The 15,483-nt window shown below is 49.3% G+C and overlaps 1 long non-coding RNA gene across 1 annotated transcript; it reads right to left on the bottom strand.

Annotated features, from left to right (window-relative positions):
* Nucleotides 1-2,454: 2,454 nt before the first annotated feature.
* LOC140709095 (uncharacterized) lies at nt 2,455-5,812 on the bottom strand. The gene is made up of 2 exons (XR_012089465.1): nt 5,681-5,812; nt 2,455-3,397 (listed from the first exon to the last, which is right to left on the bottom strand). It is a non-coding gene; the product is annotated as an uncharacterized lncRNA (long non-coding RNA).
* Between the last annotated feature and the right edge of the window lie 9,671 nt (nt 5,813-15,483).

Genomic DNA, 15,483 nt, shown 5'->3' with positions numbered 1-15,483 from the left:
ACCATTTTTTACTTCTTCACATGCTTTTAAAAAAAAAACCAAAACAAACAAAAAATAAAACAGAGGCCAGGCATGGTGGCTCACACCTGTAATCCCAGCACTTTGGGAGGCCGAGGCAGGTGGATTAACTGTGGTCAGGAGTTCGAGACCAGCCTGGCCAACATGGTGAAACACTGTCTTTACTAAAAATACAAAAAAAACAGCCAGGCGTGGTGGCGGGCGCCTGTGGTCCCAGCTACTCGGGAGGCTGAGGCAGGAGAATCGCTTGAACCTGGGAAACAGAGGTTGCAGTGAGCTGAGATTGTGCCATTGCACTCCAGCCTGGGCGACAGAAAGACTTCAACTCAAACAAAACAAAACAAAACAAAACAAAAAAACAGGAACAATGCATGGCCCATGATGAATTGTTTTATTATCTGTGACTCTTACTGTTCATTGACTGCTTCTGTCCCTGTCTGACCACAGCCTGTTGGGAGGCACAGGCGAGGGAAGAACGTGGCTTTGGGAGCTGGGGGACCCTCATTCTCATCCCAGATCTGCACAAACTGCAGCATGACCTTGGCCAGGCCCCTTCCCCTCCTTGGCCTCAGCCTCCATCTGTAGAGCTGGGCCGAAGCCGGAGCCAGTGACCTCCGCGGGCCCTCCTGCACAAGGATTCTCTGCCTCTTTCTGATCTATTTTTGCCTGACGCCTCTCCCAGGGGCCTATGGGCCTGAGCTAATTTTCCTGGCTGGCCCCAATCCAGGCAGCTCAGGTGGAGAGTGCCAAGCTAATGAGGCCAAGGTCATGGTCCAGTTAGCGTCTCTCGGAGGAACCGTGGCTTTTCAGCCGAACTGTAGCTCCCTGACCAGTCACTGGGCTCAGGTAGAGGCAGGCCCTGGAGGAGGGGACAATAGCAAAGCTAGATCCCGCAAGGCATCACTTCCAGTAAGAGCTGTTCAGGGCCCAGGGCTCAGATACGCTTTATGACTGCAGGGCAGCATGTCCGGGCTCATGTCAACATACCAGGACGATTCAAGGAGTGTGTAGGTTGGGGGTCAGGGAGAGGACCAGGTGGATCACCAAGTACCTGCAAGTATACCCACACCTGTCAAGTCAGGACGATGAGAACCAATTCTACCTTTAAATCTAAAGCAGATTGGGAGATTGAGGCGGGAGGATCACCTGAGGTCAGGAGTTTGAGAGCAGCCTCATCAACATGATGAAACCCCTTCTCTACTAGAAATACAAAAACTAGCCAGGCGTGGTGTCGGGCTCCACCTCCCAGCTACTCGAGAGGCTGAAGCATGAGAATCGCTTGAACCTGGGAGGCGAAGGTTGCATTGAGCCCAGATCACGCTATTGCGCTCCAGCCTGGGGGATAGAGCGAGACTCCATCTCAAAAAATAAAAATAAAAAAAATTCTAAAGCAGAGCACATGTCCACATTCACCCACAGCACGGCTCCCTCTTTCTAACATCAGAACTTTCCTTCTTTCTACATGAGCCATGTCCACCACTTTTTAATCAGGTGTGAGCCACCATGCCTGGAAAATTATTTATTTTTAAGACTTGTCAAGTGTAGTCGTGAGAAGGGGGAAAGAGTAGAACAAGGAGTTTGATCTGCTCTGACTGAACGGTCAATCAAGATAACGCACCACCTTCGGATCAGCTGATTCCATTTATCTAACATTCTTAAATGGACCTGATTATAGACATGAAGAACAGATTAGCAATTACCAAGGCTTAAATAGGGATCAGGGTGGGAGAGAAGTGGGTGAGGCTAAAAAAGGGGAACAAGAGGGATTCTTGTGGTGATAGAAATATTCTATATCTTGATTATATCAATGCCAACATCCTGGTGGTGATATTGAAGAGGCTAAAGCTGCATTTGGTACAATAAAATACAATTAGCAGCCTATAACCCCAAAGGAGAAAACTGGCCAGTTGTATATTAATTCTTTGTGTGTTTGCATATGTGACATTTAAATGCTTAATTTATATGCCGACATTTAGCATTTTTGCAAGATGTTACTATTAACGGAAACTGAGTAAAGGGTACATGGGATCTCTCTGGATTACTTTGTACAAATACCAATAAAAATGTTAATTTAAAAAAATAGAATGAGGCCAGGTATGGTGGTTCATGCCTGTAATCCCAGAGCTTTGGGATTTGTAATCCCAAGGTGGGAGGAGTTCAAGACCAGCCTGGCCAACATAGCAAGACCGCATCTCTACAAAAAATTAAAAAACTTAGCAGGGCGTGGTGGCGTATGCCTGTAGTCCTAGTTACCGCAAAGGCGGAGGCAGGAAAATCACTTGAGCCTGGGAGGTCGAGGCTGCAGGGAGCTATAATGGTGCCACTATACTCTAGCCTGGGTAACAGGGCAAGAGAATGAGGCAGAGGGGAGCCCAGCCTGGCAGGAAAGGGAAGTTGTATTAGTTAAGGTTCTCCAGAGAGACAGAACTAGTAGGATAGATGTATATATGCAGGGGAGTTTATTAAGGAGTATTGACTGACACGAACACAAGGTGAAGTCCCACAACAAGCTGTTTACAAACTGATGAGCAAGGAAGCCAGCCAGAGTCCCAAAATCTCAAAAGCAGGGAAGCTGACAGCACAGCTTTTAGTCTGTGGCCGAAGGCCTGAGAGCCCCTGGCAAACCAATGGTGTAGGTCCAAGAGTCCAAAAGCTGAAGAACTTGGAGTCTGATGTTCGAGGGCAGGAAGCATCCAGCACGGGAGAAAGACCATGGAAGGGAGTGAAGGCCGGAAGACTCAGCAAGTCTAGTCCTTCCACGTTCTTCTGCCTGCTTAATTCTAGCCGTGTTGGCAGCTGATTAGATGGTGCTCACCCCGACTGAGGGTGGGTCTGCCTCTCCCAGCCCACTGACTCAAATGTTAATCTCCTTTGGCCACGCCCTCACAGACACACCCAGGAACAATACTTTGCATCCGCCAATCCCATCAAGTTGACACTCGATATTAACCATCACAGAGGGCTTCCAATGCAGTGACGGTTGACGTGAGTCCTCAAGGTTAGTTTGCAGGTCAGAAGGGAGAGAAGGACAGGAGGACTGAGGCAGGTGGGACAGCAAGTGACAGTGGGCTGCTTGGGTCTTCCTTCCCCAAAGTCATCCTGGGGCGGTGAGACTTCGGGCCATTCACAGATGCATTCATGCGGGCTATCTCCCAACTTGTTCATAAAAATGTTAAGTGATGGACAAAATAATGTCTTTACATTGTTCTTAAACGTTTGGTTCCTGCTGCGGCTTATCTGGTAGAGAGGTTCATCAGAGGAGAAAATGAAGGAAGATTCCCTTGTCAAACATCACACCAGAGAGCAAGCGTCTTTGTTCAGCCTGTCAGGATCATCTTTCACATTCAATTTAGAAAAACGGCAGATGTTAATGTTTTTCCTGGTAAGAGATAATTTCTTGTTAAAATGTTTGGGGTTTTTTTCCCCCTTGGTATGCCTAGTCCTGCTTTTTATATGATAACAGCTTAGGGGTGGAAAGAATGAGAATTTGGGTGACCGAGACCCTTACATCTGAATCTTAATTCCACCACTTAGAGACTATGGTCATGACCTTGAGTCCGTCTCCCTGAGTTTCACTGCCTGAGACTAAGCATACTGAATAGGCCAGTATTGCCAAATCCCTGTGCTAGGATGGGGATTCATGAGAAAACATTTGCCGAAAAACCTCATATAATACCTGACACATAGTAGGTGCTCAATAAGTGATACTCATTGATTTTTTTTTTTTTTTTTTTTTTGAGACAGAATCTTGCTCTGTCACCCAGGCTGGAATGCAGTGGCACGGTCTCAGTTCACTGCAACCTCCGCCTCCCAGGTTCAAGTGATCCTCCTGCCTCAGCTTTCCGAGTAGCTGGGATTACAGGTGCGCACCACCATGCCTGGCTAATTTTTGTATTTTTAGTAGAGACAGGGTTTCACCATGTTGGCCAGGCTGGTCTTGAACTTCTGACCTCAGGTGATCTGCCTGCCTCGGCCTCCCAAAGTGCAGGGATTTTACAGTTGTGAGCCACCGCTCCTGGTCAATAAGTGATACTCATTGTTAATGACAATTCTAGTTTATCTAAGGAATTAAAGCTACGTACCTTTCATAGTGCTCTACCAACAGCTCCCCAATTTCCAGGAGCTTTGCTTATATCAGCCAGGATAGTCTAGGTTATGCTGCAGTAAAAAACAAGCCCCAAGGCAGGGCACGGTGGCTCATGCCTGTAATCCCAGCACTTTGGGAGGTCGAGACGGGCGGATCATCTGAGGTCAGGAGTTCGAGACCAGCCTGATGAACACAGGGAAACCCCGTCTCTACTAAAAATTCAAAATTAGCCGGGTTTGGTAGCACATGCCTGTAATCCCAGCTGCTCGGGAGGCTGAGGCAGGAGAATCACTTGAACCTAGGAGGTGGAGCTTGCAGTGAGCCGAGATCGTGCCATTGCACTCCAGCCTGGGCAACTAGAGTGAAACTCTGTCTCAACACAAACAAACAAACAACAAAAGACAAAGAACAAAACAAAAAAAAAACCCCAAACCAACCAACCAAACAAAAACCACCAAAAAACAAGCCCCTGATCTCAGTGGTTCACAACAGCAAAGGCTACTTCTTGCTCATGCTACATGTCCATCATGGGGCAGGTGCAGCTCTGCTCTGGTTGTCTTCCCTCCTGGACTCAGGATCATGGAGTAACCACTTTCTGGAAGATTGCTGGTTGCCACAGTAGAGGAAAAGGGTCTTATATCAGCATTCATTGCTGTGGCTTAGAAATGACACATATTATTTCCATTCAAAACTCTTTTGTCCAGAACTGGTTACATATTCCCACCCAACCATAAGGAGACCAGGAAGAATAATCCCATCGTGCATTTGGAAAGGGGAAAAGCCAGACAAATGTGGCCAACAGCCCCAGTGACTACCACCACAGTGCTTTTGAAAACCACTGCCCAGAGCAGAGGGATGGAGGCTCAGCACCGCGGTGGGAGGGAGGAGCCAGAGGGGAATGAGGAGGAGCCGGGGTCCTGGTATGGAGGGCCACCCATCCTAGGTCAGTGTGCTGGGCTGGGGCCAGAGGAACGCTGGGCGCCTTTCTCATCTGGACCCAGACCCAGACTGACCCTGGGGCAATTCCGTTCTGCAGTCAAACAAGACAGTCCCGCTAGAATGTGGCAGTCACAGGCTTTCAATATGGAAGGTGGAGCTGTCTGGACGACGTGGGGTTTTTTTTGTTTGTTTGTTTGTTTTGTTTTTTTTTTTTTTTTGAGACGGAGTCTTTGCTCTGTCACCCAGGCTGGAGAGCAGTGGCATGATCTGGGCTGCCTGCGCCTCAGCAAGATCTCGGCTGACTCGCCTCCCCGGTTCAAGCGAATTCTCCTGCCTCAGCCTCCCAAGTAGTTGGGATTACAGGAGCGCACCACCACGCCCGCCTAATTTCTGTATTTACTAAAAATACAGAGACGTGGTTTCATCATGTTGACCACGCTGATCTCGAACTCCCGACCTCAAGCGATCCGCCTGCCCGAGCCCCCTAAAGTGCTGGGATTACAGGAGTGAGCCACTGCGCCCGTCCAGAAGCTGTGTTTTCCCGGCGTTCCACTTCATGAGCAAAACTGTCACAGAGTAGTATTTCCCTGGCCCCACCCCTCCGGCTCTGCTGGATTCCTGAACCTATTCACTTACTGTAAAGTGTCCTCAGCTTGGCTCTTTCCTGGTACAGACATTTACTCCTCCTGCTCCTGCTTTGTGCCTCTGTTACTGCTGACGTCAGAAGCAGCAGCTCGGACCACCTGTCCTCCAAGGTCCCGGGCTGCGGCTGCGCAGCGCCAACAGCACAATATGTGTGCCGACAGCGCCACCTCCTGGCCCTTCCGAGGCTCTTGGCAACACACAGGGCTGGCTGTGTGCCCGCTTTTTTACTGCAGCCCTCAAAATTCGGCAGGAGGCCTGGCTGGGGGAGCTTGAGTGGCTGACACTGTGGTCTGGTCAGTTTCCATTCTGACCCATGCTGGCTTTCTTTCAGATTCTAGAACTCAGTTCTTCTCTGGACCTCCCTCCCAGCCACAAGCCTTTGAATATGCGACCTGCAGCTGGGATCCTCTCACCACCACTCTTCTCCCCAACCTTCTTCATCCCTTGGCCGACCTTGAAGACTTAGCTGAGGCCGGGTGCAATGGCTCACGCCTGTAATCCCAACACTTTGGGAGGTTGAGGCGAGTGCATCACTTGAGGTCAGGAGTTCGAGACCAGCCTGGCCAACATGGTGGAACCTTGTCTCTACTAAAAATACAAAAATTAGCTGGGCGTGGTGGCGGGCACCTGTAATCCCAGCTACTGGGGAGGTTGAGGCAGGAGAATCGCTTGTACCCGTGAGTCAAGATTGCTGTGAGTCAAGATTGAGTCACTGCACTCCAGCCTGGGCAACAGAGCGAGATCCTGTCTCAAAGAAAAAAAAAGTCTTAACCGAAATGACACTTTCCCAACTCCTCAAATTTAGTCAACCCCCCCTGCTATGAGATCTCTCCCCTTCTTGCTGGACGGGTTGGCAATGTTGGAGACTCATGGATCAAGAGCATTTCCTAACAGCACACAGAGGTTTCAGAATCCTTGTGAGCATCGGTGCCTCCCTGCTGGGGCGCGGCTCACACACACTTCGTGCTCCTCAGAGGTGAGATGCAGGCCTATCAAACGTGCTGGCCTTGGTGAAAAAGCCTCTGTGGGTTTCTTGTTTATCCCAATAAGCCGATTCAGGAAAGGAAGCCTCTCCTTCCTTCTCTGTTTGCCATGGAGGACTCACACCTTTCTTGTTCCCAGGAGAGTGGACATCTGCTTGCCAATGCAGGCCTGGTGCTCACTGGAGGCTGGAGAAGGCACCCCCAAGAAACGTTCAAGGCATGACAGCTATCCAAGAGACCTCTAGTCCCCCAACAGCTGGTCATCAGCCCAATTTTGTTCCTAATATTATTTTTTAAATTAAAGAAATTCAGTGAAAGTGTAAGCATACAGGCGTAGGTAGTAGGTAAACTAGGATTCACTCTTACTGGGGGATACCACCCAGGTTTTGAAAAGATACAGAAGGCAAAAGAAACTGCATTTGGTATAATAAAATACAATTAGGCAGAGCACTGTGGCTCATGCCTGTAATTCCAGCACTTTGGGAGGCTGAGGCAGGCAGATCACCTGAGCTCTGGAGTTTGAGACCAGCCTGGGCAACATGGTGAAACCCTGTCTCTACAAAACATACAAAAATTGGCAAGTCTTGGTGGTACATGCCAGACATCCCAGTTACTTGTGGGGCTGGGATGGGAAGATTGCTTGGGCTCAGGAGGTCAAGGCTGCAATGAACTGTGTTCGCTCCACCGCATTCCAGCCTGGATGACAAAGTAAGATCCTGTCTCAAAAAAAAAAAAAAAAAAAAAAAAAATAGCAGCCTATAATTTCAAAGCAGAAAACCAGCTGGCTGGCTATGCACTAAATGTGACCAGCCATTGTGTGTAAAGCGTGTGTGTGCAAATGTGTGTTTGCATATATATCGTTTAAAAATAGCTACTTTATTTACCAACCAACATTTACATTTAAGGAAATTTCACATCAAATAATCTACAATTCTAGAATCTCCTTAAACATGAGGTGGGCAACATGAGACCCCCACTTTTTTTTTTTTTTTTTTTTTTGAGACAGAGGCTCGCTCTGTCGCCCAGGCTGGAGTGCAGTGGCCGGATCTCAGCTCACTGCAAGCTCCGCCTCCCGGGTTCACGCCATTCTCCTGCCTCAGCCTCCCGAGTAGCTGGGACTACAGGCGCCCGCCACCTCACCCGGCTAGTTTTTTGCATTTTTTAGTAGAGACAGGGTTTCACCATGTTAGCCAGGATGGTCTCGATCTCCTGACCTCATGATCCGCCCGTCTCGGCCTCCCAAAGTGCTGGGATTATAGGCTTGAGTCACCGCGCCCGGCCTAGACCCCCACTTCTATCAGTAGCCATCCTGACTGGACCCAAGTAGACAGCTTGAGTTTCCAGTTCAACCCAGTTCCTGCCTGGCCTCTGCAGGCCTCTGGGTTTGCAATCCCAGCTCCCTACCGCTGCCACTACTGCTGAGAGCATCACCCCTGCAGGACTCAGAACCTCACTGGCTGCTGCAACCCTGGGGGACCAGGAGGGGAAGAGACTCTAAGCCCATCTATCAGGTAAAAAACCTGAGGCCCAGAGAGGAAAAGTGACTTACCTAGGTACACGCAGCTCTTAGTAAACAGAGTGGAGGCCAACTCCACTCCAATTCAATCTCATTCCCACTCTAAGATTTAAGAAAAAAAATGTGGTTCTAATAATCCCAAAGTTGTCTCCTTCCTTCCTTTCTTCCTTCCTTCCTTCCTTCCTTCCTTTCCTTCCTTCCTCTCTCCCTCCTTCCCTTCCTCTCCCTCCTTTCCTTCATTCCTTCCTTCCTTTCTTCCTCTCTCCCTCCTTTCCTTCCTCCCTCTCCCTCTTTTCCTTCCTTCCTTCCTCTCTCCCTCCCTCCCTTCCTCTCTCTCCCTGCCTCCCTTCCTTCCTTCCTTCTTTCCTTCCTCCCTCTCTCCTCCATTCCCCTTCCTTCCTTCCCTCCCTCCCTTCCCTCCCTCCTTCCTTTCTTCCTTCCTTCTTCCCTTCCTCCCTCTCTTTCTTTCTTTTCTTTCTTTCTTCTTTCTTTTTTTCTTTCTCTCTCTTTCCCTCCCTCCTTCTTTCTCTTTCCCTCTCTCTTTCTCTCCCTTTCTTTCTTTCTTTCTTTCTTTCTTTCTTTCTTTCTTTCTTTCTTTCTTTCTTTCTTTCTTTCTTTCTTTCTTTCTTTCTTTCTTCTCTCTCTCTCTCTCTCTCTCTCTCTCTCTCTCTCTCTCTCTTTCTTTCTTTCAACAAGTTTTCAGTCCTCACTCTGTCACTGAGGCTAGAGTACAGTAGTGTGATCATGGCTCACTGTAGCCTCGACCTCTTTGGGTTCAAGGGAGCCTCCCACCTCAGCTTCCCCAGTAGCTGGAACCACAGTCACGAGCCATCATGCCCGGCTAACTTTTTGTATTTTTTGTAGAGACGGGGCTTCATGTTGTTGCCCAGGCTGGTCTCAAACTCCTGGAGTCAAGCAGTCCTCTCGCCTTGGCCTCCCAAAGTGCCGGGATTAGAGCCATGAGCCACCACGCCCGGCCAATCGCAGTTTCTAAAGAAATGGGATTCTGTTCCATCCCCAACTAATTGTCCCCAACCACTGTAGCAGCCTGGTTTGTCTCTGCTTCCACAAACACAGAGGTCTAAGCTCACACTCCCACAGTTACACTCACACAGCTACAGTTTGACTTTTTCTTTTACTTTTCTAAAAGTTTATTTTCTATTTTTTTCCCCCATGACATAGCTCCAGGAGATCCTGAGAACATGTGTCCTGCAGTTTGGCTTTTAATCTTGTGATTGCAAAGCTGGGATCATGCTGCAGACACCACTCTGCAACGTATCCTTCCCACCAACCCAGCGTCCACACCGCCTCCTGAGTGTGGGCCATCTTTCCCATTCGGGACACACAGCACAGTCTCTTGCTAATCCCATCACCTCACAGGCCTGAACAGAGGGCCAGAGAGGTGGAGTCCTGCAATTTACCTGCTCAGTCTCCCATCACAGGACCCTGGACAAGTCCCTCCTCTCCCAGAGCCTCAGTTTTCCTGCAGGAAAGAGGAGGTGCTCAGAGACAAGGTAGATGAAACAACTTCTAGGCTTCTTGTATCTCAAAAGAAATCCTCTTCCTGTGGCCAGGCATGGTGGCTCACGCCTATAACCCCAGCACTTTGGGAGGCTGAGGCAGGTGGATCACCTGAGGTCAGGAGATCCCTGTCAGGAGATCCATGACCGTCATGGAGAAACCCCGTCTCTACTAAAAATACAAAATTAGCTGGGCGTGGTGGCGCATGCCTGTAATCCCAACTACTCAGGAGCCTGAGGCAGGAGAATCACTTGAACCTGGGAGGCGGAGGTTGCGGTGAACCAAGATCACGCCACTGCACTCCAGCCTGAAACTCTGTTTCAAAAAAAGAAATTTTCTTCCGCTGTCAGGCCTTAGTAGCAGCACCCTAGGGACAGTTCTGACCCATTTCACACTAATGATGTCACCCAAGTCCATTCCCATGGGACCAGGCCACTGAGACAAAGGGCCAGGTCTCCAGTCTTCCAAGTCCTACCTCTACCTCCTTTGCTTCCCCCAAAGTGCCCAGAGAAATGCACATGGCCCATGGCTGCTGCCTTCTGAGGTCACCCGGCCATGCCCCAAGTTGTCTGGGAACCCATGCCGAGCCTGGAGAATCCTCACTCCCCCACGTCCCCCTCCATTCTTCATGGGAACAAGGACTCCAAAACAGCCATTGGATAAACCTGGGTTTGGATCCAGGCTTTCTACCTTGGACGAGTTACCTAAACCTCCTGTGTCTCGGTTTCTTCTTTGTCAAATGGGGACAATACTTCTTTCTTTAAAGGCTTTACTTTGAGGATGAGGTGAGAGGGAAGCCATCCTCCTCTCTATCCCCCAAGGATCACCTGCCAGTGAGATCCAGCTATTATCACCTCTGGTGATGCTGGTCGCCAACAACCCAAGGACCCCTGTTACTGAGCTGTAACCAGACCCTCCCTCTAGTATCCAACACCCACTTTCAAAGGAAACAGAAATCACACAGAGGAGGCCAGGTGGGCACAGTGGCTCACGCTGTAATCCCAGCACTTCGGGAGGCCAAGGCGGGTGGATCACCTGAGGTCAGGGGTTCAAGACCAGCCTGGCCAACATGGTGAAACCCTGTGTCTACTAAAAACACAAAAATTAGCCGGGCATGGTGGCACATGCTTGTAATCCCAGCTACTCCGGAGGCTGAGGCAGAAGAATCGCTTGAACCTGGGAGTAGAGGTTGGAGTGAGCCAAGATTGTGCCCTCAAGCCTGGGCAACAACAGCGAAACTCCGCCTCAAAAAAAAAAAAAAAGAAATCACATAGAGGAAATAAATCGGCTGGCTCCATTCTCAACCTCAGCTCCGCCCCTCCACTGGCTAACTCAGAGGACAGCCCCAGCCCCAGTCCAGCCGTGACCCACTGTCCAGCCTCCTTTCCTACAGGGAGCCAGCTCGGGTTTCCAGGACAACACACTGGCCCGAAGTCTTACTCCCAGTCCTGGCACTCATTTGCTATGTAGCTTCAGTCACTTCCCCACTTTGACCTCATCTGCGGTTCCTCCAACCCCAAACCCCAGGGCATCTCCAGCTCTGAGCAGGAGGTCTGGAATATAATAGGTGCTAAGTGAACGCAAAACAAATAGTTGCCTTTGTTTTTTTTTTTTTTTTTTTTTTTTTTTTTTTGAGACAGGGTCTCTGTCGCTCAGGCTGGAGTGCAGTGGCATGATCATAGCTCACTACAGCCTCAACCTCCTGGGCTGAAGCAATCCTTCCACCACAGCCTCCTGAGTATCTGGGACTACAGGTGTGCATCACCACACCTGGGTAATTTTAAATTATTTTTTTTTAGAGATGGGGTCTTGCTATGTTGCCCAGGCTAGTGGTTGCTTTTTAAAATTTTGCTTTGTTTCGTTTTCACTCAAATACCTCTAGTAGAATGTCAATATAATGCAGGGTTCCCCAGAACATTAAAGTTTTGAAACAAATCTGGGGGCAAGTTTTCACACAAACAGCCTCTTAATTTTAAAGACTTGGTGAAGTTGACGATCTACAGGACCATGGGACCACCTTTCTCCTCCCAACACCCCACAGTCCTGAGTAGCTCCCACCTGCCCCCTTCTGTGTAAGTTGTGGCTGGGTGAGCACCTTCAAAAGCCTCTGCACTTCTGTGATGTTAAACACTTTGGCGAAACCGTGAGTGCAGATGAGGAGAGTGTGAAGACATTTCCTGCTGTATTAAAATAGTGGGTTCATCAAGAAGGCTGCATCCTGGATCTGATTTTAATTGTGATGAAAACAGTCTTTATTAAAAGCAAAAGCTCTCCAGGACCTGATTCCAGAAGAATCAGGACTTGGGGCGTAAAGCCGCAAACATTGCCTCGTTCTGAGGCCAGGCACACATGTTGGTGGAGGTTTAACTGGAGAAGAATTTTTATCATGATCATTGTTTGGTTAGTGGTCTAGTTTTGATGTTCCATAGATTTTGTTTGTTTGTTTGTTTTTGTTTTTGTTTTTTAGATGGAATTTCGCTCTTGTCGCCCAGGCTGGAGTGCAATGGCCTGATCTTGGCTCACCGCAACCTCCGCCTCCTGGGTTCAAGCGATTATCCTGCCTCAGCCTCCCGACTAGCTGGGATTACAGGCACCCATCACCACACCTGGCTAACTTTTGTATATTTAGTAGACACTGCATTTCACCATGTTGGCCAGGCTGGTCTCGAACCTCAGGTGATCCATCCATCTCGGCCTTCCAAAGTACTGGGATTACATGCGTGAGCCACCACACCCAGTCAGTTCCATCGATCTTGAGGGGTCTTTCCCAGCCTCACTTTCTCATAAGCCCTGTTAGCTGTGGTGCATGCTTTTGTAGAGCAGACAGCATCAGGAACATGAATATGACGTCAGATCAGAAAGTGTACTGATTGCTGTACTGATTGTTGTTATTGAACGCATGCGTCCAGGTGTTTGTTTGTGCCATTCCCGCTTCCAGGAACACCTGATTCCATCACCTGGAAAAATCTCGGTGATACGGTTTGGCTGTATGTCCCCGCCCAAATCTCATCTCAATTTGTAATCCCTACATGTCAAGGGAGGGAGGTGACTGGATCACGGGGACAGTTTCCTTCATGCTATTCTCATGATAGTGAGTGAGTTCTCAGAGATTTGGCCTATTACATGATGGGAGAAAGCTGGCAAGGAAAAAACAAGCTGTGGGAATCAACAATTGTTTCACTCACCAAAGATTAGGAAGCCTGAATAACAACATCACCCCTTTTGAGTAGAGCCTCACATAGAACAGAACTGAATAGAAATCATCTCGTTTTGCAATCATCAGACATCTGCCTTTGCCTCAGTCCTGGCTGCTGCACCCTCAGTACGAGCCCTGGATGGCCACGTCATCCCTTGGTTCCCAAATCCTGGCCCATGGATATGCATTTTTCATCCTAAGAGTCACCCTTCTATGTGGGGGTTCTGGGAGCAGCTTTGTTCCCGGGAATCTGCAGTCACCCTCCTGCCTTCCTGCTGTGGTCACCAGGCACAAGGAAAGAAAGAAGGGGCTCGCTTATTACAATAGGGAAAACATGCGATGAATTATCTTCCAATTACAGTGCAGAAATTCTCCTAATGAGTCCTGGGGTGAAAAGCAGGCCTGGAAGGGAGGTGAGGCTCCTCCTCACCGGCGTCTAAAAAGCTGGCTCCCTGGAGCCACAGGATTTCTCCAATCAGCCATGGGACCAGGACGGCGCGCCAGCCCCCCCTAGCGGCCAGACGCTGGTAGAGACCTGAGACAGAGGGCAGGTGACCGGAGCGGGAGAGGAGGAGAGAAGGGACACCAAGTGGGGTCTGATAAAGAAAGAAGGAAGTAAAAAAAATACCTTGATGGGGAAGGGGAAAGCGTTAATCTGCTTCTCAATCACGAAGTAGGGAGTGAGAAGCACAGGTGGGGCTTTTAAGGCTCAGGCACTCACTCCGCCCACCAGGACAATGCGGCCCCCATGACTCCAGAGCCTGGCTCTGCAGAGGGCAGCTAGGGAGGTACCAGTAAGGGAGTTGGGCAGGAGGTGGAGGCTCCCTTCCCCCACTGTTCCCGCTGGGATGAGGAGGGGGCTTCTGAAAAGGCCCCGGTTAGGAGGCCAGCCTGCTCAGCTTATGTCCCACTCGTGTGACAGTCCCTTCTTTACTCTGTCCCCTAGCCATGACCAAGGTCTCAAAGGTCCCCTGGGGCCCATCCGTGTCTCTCCCCTGGAAACTGGAGTACCTGAAAGAAAACCCTTGGAGGTAGCAGGCAGTGGAGCTGAGGCCTGTAGAGTAGCTGGTTCCCTACCGCTGAGAGACCCGAGGCTTTCTGGGTCCCTGGTCTTCCCTAAGCCTGTTTTTAAAAAATGTGCACGCACACACACCCCCAAGGATTTCTCTAATTCTGTGAGCTTTCTCTCTGGATCACTCAAATATATGCCTCTACTCTTGAGATAGCGAGATTTTTAAAGATTTTTCATTTGTTTTGTTTTTGCATTTGCTTTTGTCTTGGTTTTGCTTTGCTGTGTTCTGCTTGCATCCAAAGGGTCCTGCCTAATAGAAAAATTGGCACCAAAGGGCTGGTTGCAGACCACAAACCCCCAGGATAATTGGTACAGGTGGAATCATCTTTTGTGTTGAGAGGTGGAGAGCAATGGTGAACCCTCCTCACCTGCCTCATTCTAGGGAGCACCTGCTGTCAGCTGGTGGAAAGGGGACAAGGAGCGCCGGGCGTGAAGCAGGACCACTCACTTTGGACAAGTGCCTGGCTTTGACATTTTTCCTGAAGGCGTCCAATAAATTGTGGCTGTTGATATTTTTGGCTGACTCTCCTACGAAAAGCAAATTCAGAAACTGTTTCTATAGGTTTCTGGTTACGTGATGCATTTCATCCTCACTAGATCTTCTAAGCGCACAGGAGGGCCCTGATGGGGAGAGAGTGGTGTGCTGGTTCCTCTCCTGCTGTCACAAAGCCCCACAGACACCGTGGCTTAAACCAACACAAAGTTGTGCTTTTCCAGTAGAGTCCTAAAATCAAGGCGTGGGCAGGGCTTTGTTCCTTGGGGAGGCTCTGGGAGAAGCCATTCGCTTGCCTTTTCCAGCTTTTAGAGGCACCTGCTGTCCTCAGCTCCTGGCTTCTCCCTTCATTTTCAAGCCAGCCTTGTAGTATCCTCTGATCTCTCTCAGTCTCTCTCCCCTTCTATCATCACATATCCTTTTCTCCCTCTTATCCTACTGTCTCTGCCTGATAAGGACCCTTGTGGATACGTTGAGCCCACCCAGATAATCCCAGATAACCTCCCATCTCCAGATTCTTGACTGGATCACACTTGCGAGGTCCCTTTTATGATAGAAGGTGACATAAATCACAAGTCCCATGGTTAGGACATCCACATCTGTGGGGGGCTGTTATTTAGCCTAACACAAGATGTATTCAGAAAATTGCAATAGGGATACCTGAGGGGAATGGAAGGATCCCAATTCCAAGCCACATCTGAGGACACTTCCGAGGTGCAGCTCCTGATGGAGGAAGATTCTCCACCTCTGTTCCTGTCTGCCGCTGCCCACCTCTCTGTTTCTAGACAGCCAGTGTTCAAGTCAGTATGGCCTTGAGAGTGAACTGCAGAATGAAAAGGAGTGAGATGCTGCATCAGGAGAAAGAGCCCACTATCAAAGCTCCAAAGAGCTGGAGACCATTTATTTGCATGATTGGAGTCTGAGGGAAGTCTTCAAGGAAGGGGAATCATCATTTGGATTCCTTGTCATGGTCATCCTCAGCTGCCACGGTTTGCTCCAGCAGCAGGCTGGGA

This window comes from Chlorocebus sabaeus, chromosome 19 (genome assembly GCF_047675955.1).
Source record: "Chlorocebus sabaeus isolate Y175 chromosome 19, mChlSab1.0.hap1, whole genome shotgun sequence".
Taxonomy (NCBI): domain Eukaryota; kingdom Metazoa; phylum Chordata; class Mammalia; order Primates; family Cercopithecidae; genus Chlorocebus; species Chlorocebus sabaeus.
The sequence above is the reverse complement of the archived record's forward strand: the minus strand, read 5'-3'. Positions and strand labels throughout refer to the sequence as shown.